The sequence below is a fragment of the Tupaia chinensis genome, unplaced genomic scaffold, assembly GCF_000334495.1.
Source record: "Tupaia chinensis unplaced genomic scaffold, TupChi_1.0 Scaffold000386_1, whole genome shotgun sequence".
Lineage (NCBI taxonomy): Eukaryota > Metazoa > Chordata > Mammalia > Scandentia > Tupaiidae > Tupaia > Tupaia belangeri.
Genome location: NW_006159888.1, coordinates 2,764,501 through 2,772,257, shown reverse-complemented (window position 1 = coordinate 2,772,257; position 7,757 = coordinate 2,764,501).

Here is a 7,757-nt window from a genome sequence, read left to right as displayed (position 1 = left end):
TTATACCTCAAAGCATCACGGCCTTGGTCACCCACAGACACTGCTGGCACAGCGATGGCAGGCTCTTCCCTGCGGGGTCCTGGCCTCCCCTGCCCCTGAGGGTGTCCACCCACACACTGCAGATGGTTTTGCTGCTCTGCCCACATGACGACCAACGACCTTCCCACCGCAGTTTCTCCACCCTCTGCCCAGGCTCAAGCTCAGCTCCAGCTCCCCAGCCCGGCCTGTCCAGGTTCAGCTTCCCCAGGTGAGCTGACCCTTCAACATACCGTGTCCCCAACAGAGGGTGTTTGAGGCCAAGCCAGGAGCACAGGTGCCCTGAAGGTGTTTCCTGACTCCAACAGCAGCATGACCTCTGGGAGGGCATAAGGGAACTGCTGGGAGACCAGGGCTGGGGCAAAGAGGCAGAGACGAACAGATGACGGAGACCTCCCAGCCCGTGGCATTACAGCAGCCCTACCTGGGTGGCTGAGATGCTGCTCCACCTCCACCGAGTCTTCCTTCCCAGTGCTGCCAGCAGCTTCCCTGGGGGCAGTAGCAGTTGCCAACTCACGTGGAGAGTATCTGGGCAGCAGCGGGAGTGTCCGGCCACTGCGAGTACCCAGGCAAGAGGCTTAGCTGGGGGTCCAGAGCTGGAGGAGAAGCCGGAGGCACCTTGGGGTCAGGAGAAGACTAAGGAAGCCAAGGAAGGAAAGGCGGGCCTCCCTGGGAGGTGCTGCTGCAGAACAAAAGGAGAGACAGCTGAGGAGCCGGCAACTGTGCAGCTGCTAAAATGAGCAGATCCAGAACCCCAGAGCTCAGAGCCCCGGGGAAGGTCGATGTCACATCATGGACTCCAGCCAAAACTGAGCCCCACCGCCAACTATTTGAAGGACCCGAGAACAGCCAGAGGCCTTCTTGCCAATGTCTGTTTTCCCTGGCAGGATGAACATTCCAGGATTATTTATGTCATTTTAAATGAATTATTTTATCATCACTATAAAACTTTCATTGTATTGGGGAATGCCCTAAAGTAAAAAGAAAAACCACCCTGACTTTCCCCACCAAAAATGACTGCCTGCCACACTGGTTCCAGTCAGCAGTGCATATTTATTTTTTACTTGATCGTGATCATTTTGTATTCACAACTAAAAAAAAAAAAATCCAGGGACCAGCAGTTAGTGTAATGGCTATGTTGCTGGACTCCCACGCAGTCGACCACAGTTTGCGTCCCGGACCCGGTGGCTTAAAACTCAAGCTGGGTGCTTGTGCATGCGTGCCCAAGATCCCAAGAGGAGAATGGAGAAGGGATTGTGGCGTGGTCATACCCCCTGGGGGGTGATTTCTCACTTTCTGTCTCTTTGTCTCTCTCTGTCTGGCGAGTGTACACGCCCTATAGCAAAAACCTCTCACAAAAAAAAAAAAATCCAGAGAATACGTGCACTCACCAAAGAGACAGAGAGAGGGAGAAGGAGAAAGTAGTCCCCCAAAGGGGGATAGTCACCCTGTAATTCTTCTCCATCCCTTAAGTATTCTGGACATGCACGCACACAACCAGCATGGTTTTCAAGCCATCAGGGCCAGGATTCGAACTGCATAGCCATGTTGGATCTGTTTACCTTAATCATAAGGCCACATGTTGAGACGCACAATTTTTTTAGTGCTAGAGAGCACAAGCACAAGAGAGAGAGACACATCCCCACCAGGGTGTTGTCATTCTGTGAATCTCCCTGCCCCTGCCCTCTAGTTCCTTAGGATTCTGGGTGCCCAGCATTCAGCCTCATGTTTCCAGGTCAGCCCTGGGATCTGAACCTGTGGACAGCTATATGATTTCCAGCCTTGCAGGGCACTTGCATTACTGCTGCACCACAGCACTGGGCCTGTGTTTGCAACTTATTTGCTTCATTTACTAAAGGGTCTTCAAAAACTTCATGGAAAATGCATATTATGAAAAACCTATGTATGAACTAAAAAAAAAAAAATTAATTCCAGACAGTATATGTGTTTGTGTAGAGGGGGAGGGAAAAAAAGAGGGGGGCAGAGAAAGAGAGAGAGAGAGAGGGAGAACCAGGTTGGTCATGCTGCAAAACTTTTCACTCCATTTCTCCATCCATTAGGATCCTGGGCACGTGCATGCACACCCAGCATATTGTTCAAGCCTCTGGAAGGGGGCTGGGATAGAACCCCGGTCACACATATGGAATCTAGTTTCCTCTAATAGCACTTAACCATTGAGCTATTTGGTCCAGTCTAATTTCAAAATTTTTTGGCACCAAGATAAACCTGTATTTTAATTCCATTTTCTGCAAACTTTTTGAAATTTCCCAGACAGCAAAAATGACAGCTGTCAGCCCCATGTCAGTATATTTCAGGGCACCCTTCTAGCTGCAGAGTACCATTCACGCTGCACTGTACTAAATCAGTGCCCTGGGCTGGGGCAGACGGTGGAGCAGTGGTAAAACATCTTGGAAGGTTCTGGGTTCATGTCTAGAGACCTCCCTAAACCAGCCAGTCTCATGTGTGCCCATGATCTGGGACTGGGCTGAGGCTGAGGCTGGGTGGGAGTGGATCACAGCACCAGGACCCTGTTGAGGGCCATCTGGCCGGCTGGCTGGTTGACACTCTCATTCATGGAAGAAATAAATAAATACACTATGTACACAGTTTGTGTATCCAACTTTTATGAACATAACTGGCTTGCATTGTTTTTATTTATTTTTGGAGAGGTTTTTGCTATAGGGCACATGTACTTGCTAGAAAGACAGAAAGAGACAGAGAGACAAAAAGAGAGAAATCATCCCCCCGAGGGGATGGACACGCCACAATTCCTTTTCCTCCATTCTCCTCTTGGGATCTTGCGTACACATGCACATGCACATAGCGTGAGTTTAAGCCAAGGGTCCAGGACTTGAACCGTGGTCAACTACATGGGAGTCCAGCAACAACGATTAAGCCAACTGCTGGTCCCAGGTTTGCATTTTTCAATCAAATTTTACACCCATCAAGAACAAATTTTACACAACACAGTACCCAACAGAGGGCTAACTAGATACACAGCAGGCACTCAATATTTGTTGAATCATTGTGGTTATACTGTGTCGCCATTCTGCTTAAAACAACCTGCCTGATGTTACAAAGATGATAGCCAACAGAATGTAAACTCTCCTTCTCTGCTCTGTGCCCTGTTCAAGAACAGGGCTCTGCCCAGAGTAGCTGCTCAGTAAATATATTCAAAAGGTACATTGTTTTAAAAGTAGTGGTAAGTTTTATGATGAGCTGTCCAAGTGGAGAGTACATATCATCCTCTAGTTGCTCAAAGAATCTCAAATATCATTATACTCAACACATCTACCCCTGCACTATATTTGCATAACTAAAAAACAGTTTATACCTAAGAAACCTATTCAGTGAAGGAATCTTGATGGTAATTATTCTTTTAAAAACAGAATATGGGGGCTGCCTCATCACCTAGTAGTTAAGGGAGTCAGATCCCACATCGGCCAACTGTGGTTCAAATCTCACGCCAGCAGCTTGAAAAACATTCCAGGCACACGTGTATACATGCCCCAAATCCTGAAACAATGGAGAAATGTAGGAAAAGGGATTGTGGGAGCCAGAAGGCAGTGTAGTGGTTAAAGTGCTAGACTCCCACGTGGGCGACACAATTTGAGTCCCAGACGTGGCAGCTTGAAGCACGCTAGGCTCGTGTGTGTGTGTGTGTGTGTGTGTGTGTGTGTGTGTGCCCAAAATCCCAACAGGAAAATGGAGAAGAAGGGATTATGGCATGATCATCCCTCTTGGGGATGATTTCTCACTTTCTGTCTCTCTGCTCACTAGAGAGACAGAAATCTCTTTTTAAAGAGATTATAGCCAAAAATTTCTTTTAAAAAAAAAAAAGAAGAAGAAAGAAGAAAGAAAAGGATTATGGCAGGACTATGCCCTACTTGGGGACTGCTTTCTCCTTCCTCTCTATCTTCCATGGTGAGCACACATGCCTTAAATCAATTAAGAAACAAATAAATGATAAATAAATAAATAAATAAATAAATAAATAAATAAATAAATAAAACCAGAATCTAGAGCCAGCAGATAGTGTGAAGGTTAAGGCAGCTGGATCTCACATGGCCCACTGTACTGTTTAAATCTTGGACCCAGTAGCTTGGAAAACATGCTGAGTGTGAGTACATGCCCAAAATCTGAGAGGAGAATGGAGGAAAAGAAATAGTATCACGGCCAGCACCATGGGGGGAGGAGGTTCTCTCTCACTTTTCTACCAAGAAGGTTGCTTTCTCACTTTCCCCTCTCTATCTCTCTATGTCTCCAGGGAGCACAAATGCCATACAGCAAAATAAATAAATACAAATAAACTGAGTCTGTTTGAATATCAACCCATTTTTTATATTCCAGACTTTTATAGCTATACATTAACTACCCTGAGATTTGTACCAGAAGAGGCAGATGTGGGGAATCCCAAGGTGCTGACTTAGATAGGCACTAATGTTCATTAAACGTGCACGTGTAAAGGGCTGAGCAGCTGCATGGAAGCACAACACCTGCCAGGTGCCCTGAAGAGAAGCTGCAGGCCCACCTGCATGTATATAGGTCAGGATCCAGCCCGTTAATCTGAGGCAAGGGCAGAGATCAATCTGCTCCCCAGGGCCATCCGAAGTTGGTGCTATGATTTGGATAGTGCTTTGTTCCCCAAGGTTTCATGTCTTGAAATTTAATCCTAGTAGGTGGTAAATGGATGATGGAGGTACTAGTCTCATAAATGAATTAATGCTGTATCCTGAGAGACTGACTGAGCTCTGGCTTTCATGAGGTACATTCTCATGTGAGTTGTTGCCAAAAAAAAAAAAAAAAAAAAAGGGAGTTCCCACAGCTCTTGCTCTCTTTCTGCACAAACCTGCCAATCTCTATGCATCTGTCAGGCGTGTTGTAGCTTGGCCTGATGACAATCCCATGTCTTGGACTTTGCAGCCACCAGAATCATGAGTCAAACAAGCCTGTGTTTCTTCATAAATCACCTATTCTCAGGTATCTCAGTTGGCAATGCAACAGTGGCCTAAGATAGCTGGCAATGTGAGGAAACCTGGAGCCCCAGGATTCTGCTGGGTGAGAGGAAGGTCAAGTGCCTGGGAAAAGAGGGGCAGGCCTGCAACCTGAGGATACACCTTGAAGCTAAAAATGCTGTAACAAGCCAAAAAAACCCCATGCTGTTATAATAGCAGCAGTGCGGCACTGAGGCTTGAAGAACACAGACTGCAGAGTCAGGCTACTTGGGATCAAATACTGCCTCATACTTACCATCTATATGATCTTGCACAACTGCCTCACTCCCTGGGCCTCACTCCTCCGTCTATAAAATAAGACTTACATCATAAGGGTGTTATGAGGAGTAAGGAAACTTATATGGAAACAGCTCTCAAAATTTTTAGTCTCAGGACCCCTGTCTTATACTCTCAAAAAGTACTGAGAAGGGGCTGATCAGTAGTGTAGTGGTAATGCAATACTCTTCAGTGCTGGATCCACACGGGAAGGTCCTGGGTTGACGTCCCTAAGGCCTCCCTGCACATACCAGGTGCAGGGAGGCCGTGATTTAAGCTGGCTGAGCCTGGGGGTGGATCACAGCAAGAAGATCCTATTGTGGGTGTCTGTCTGTCTCTGTCTCTTTTTCTTTCTTTTTTTTTTTTTTTAAAGAGGTTTTTGTCTTAGGGTACATGCACTTCTCAGAGATAGAGAGACATACACAAACAGTGAGAGGGAAAGTAAGAAATCACCCCTATGGGGAATGGCCACGCTACAATCCCATCTCCTCTATTCTCCTCCCGGGATCTTGGCACACACCCACAAGCACCCAGTGTGAGTTTCAAGCCATTGGATCTGAGACTAGAACTGTGGTCGTCCATGTGAGAGTCCAGCGACATAACTGCTATGCCATCTGCTGGCTCCTCCCCTTCTCGTCTTCTGTGATGAAAGAAAAAAAGTATTGAGAACACCAAAGAGTTTTTTATTTATATGGGCTACATCTATCAGCATTTACTATATTAGAAATTAAAATAATACATTAAAAATATATGCATAGATCATAGATCAATTTATTTTTAACATCCATCATTCCATGAATTCATAGGGAATAGGTTCCAGTAGCTCGAGCTCCTTTCCATTGGTTCTCACAAAGTGTGCTTCTCTGGGTGGAGCAGGCTGGTGCTTTAGTTGAACCCAGGTACCTTTCTCTTTGGCTTCCTTCTTTTTCTGGTCATTTTCCTTCACACGTTTTAGGAAGTTAGCTTTGCTCTTAGAATGCTTAATATGCTCAATATGCACATTAATTCTACTTGTTTGTTTACAATGCCAACAGCATGCTGGGTAACATTGTAGACTCTTGGTTAATGATAATGTTTTAATTCGCACAACTAACCATGGCTTTAATGAGATTCTACAGAGACCAGGCCTGAGACTGTAATCCAAGAGGAATTTGTGCCTGGAGATGACTGCAGCTGAAAAACGACAATCCTGATGCCAGCAGGTCTTCGCATGATCAGAAAGATGGCTACCCGCTGGGCAAAATTAATTGCCATGCTGGTTCTTGTCAGACCAGGACTTGAGAGATGGAATTTCCACATCAGTTCACCGTTTTCCCAGGTAACTGGCTTCCTGAATAAAGCTACCTTTCGCTTTTACCAACACTTGTGTCTCAAGTATTGGCTTTTGAGTGACAGGTCATCAAACTTGGGTTTAGTGATAGATTGATTCTAGTTCTTGCTTTACTCCATCTGTTGCAATAGGGAGAAGATTCATAAGTGAGAGACAGCTTGAAGAAAGTTCAAGGGCAGGTTAATAGAAACTCAAGAAGGTGGAGGTTGGTCCTGTCTTTGAGCACAGGGTGCTCCTCTGCAGTTAGTCATCTCCTAGAAATGAAGGAATTTCTCAACAATGCTGCTTTCCAGGAGCACTGAGCTAGAAGTCATCATACTTATTCCCCTCAACTATCACTTGTTATTGGACAACCCAGAGTCTGTCATAAACCTCCTGAGTGAGTGACACAGAATCTAAGAATCAGTCTCTTGGGGATCCCTGTTGTCATTGTTCCTGGAAGAGAGCAGCTGAACCATTTGTGGGAAGGTGGTAGCAAAGGTCAGTTGTTTGAGGATCTTACAGATCAGATCTCTTAGAAAAAGAGAAGCCTAAAATATTAATATAAAAGGTTATATTAAAGCAGAGAGCCAGAAGTCGAACTCTTAACGTTTTCTGATTTGGTGGAACTGTAACGGGCCCACTTTAGCCAAGCTGACTCCACCTTATTAAGTTAAAAACGGTTTCTCTCTAGAGAGGAGAGTGGAGGAGAAGGGATTGTGGTGTGGCCATCCCCCCTGGGGGGTGATTTCTCGCTTTTTGTCTCTCTGTCTCTCTCTGTCTGTCTGGCGAGCGCACGCACCCTAAAGAAAAAAAAAAAAAACCTCTCCCAAAAAAAGAAAAGGTCTGGAATGCTTTCAAGTAGTCAGCAATAAGGTTCAAGGATCGTCCAATCAGACAAGGCCTCCTGGTGCATCTGCCTCATAACACTGGTGGGGAGATGCGTCTCAGCCATTCAGAGGCCTTTCAAGTCATAGTCCCAAAAGATGTGTTATCACAGCTTCTACATGTCAAAGTTGGGGAAAGGGAGTGTCCCAGAGCCCACCAATAAAAAAACCCTCACCAGATGGGGCCCTACACCTTGGGTCACCAAACTGTGAGCTGAACAAATAAATCACTGTTCTCTTAAATTACCCAGGTTT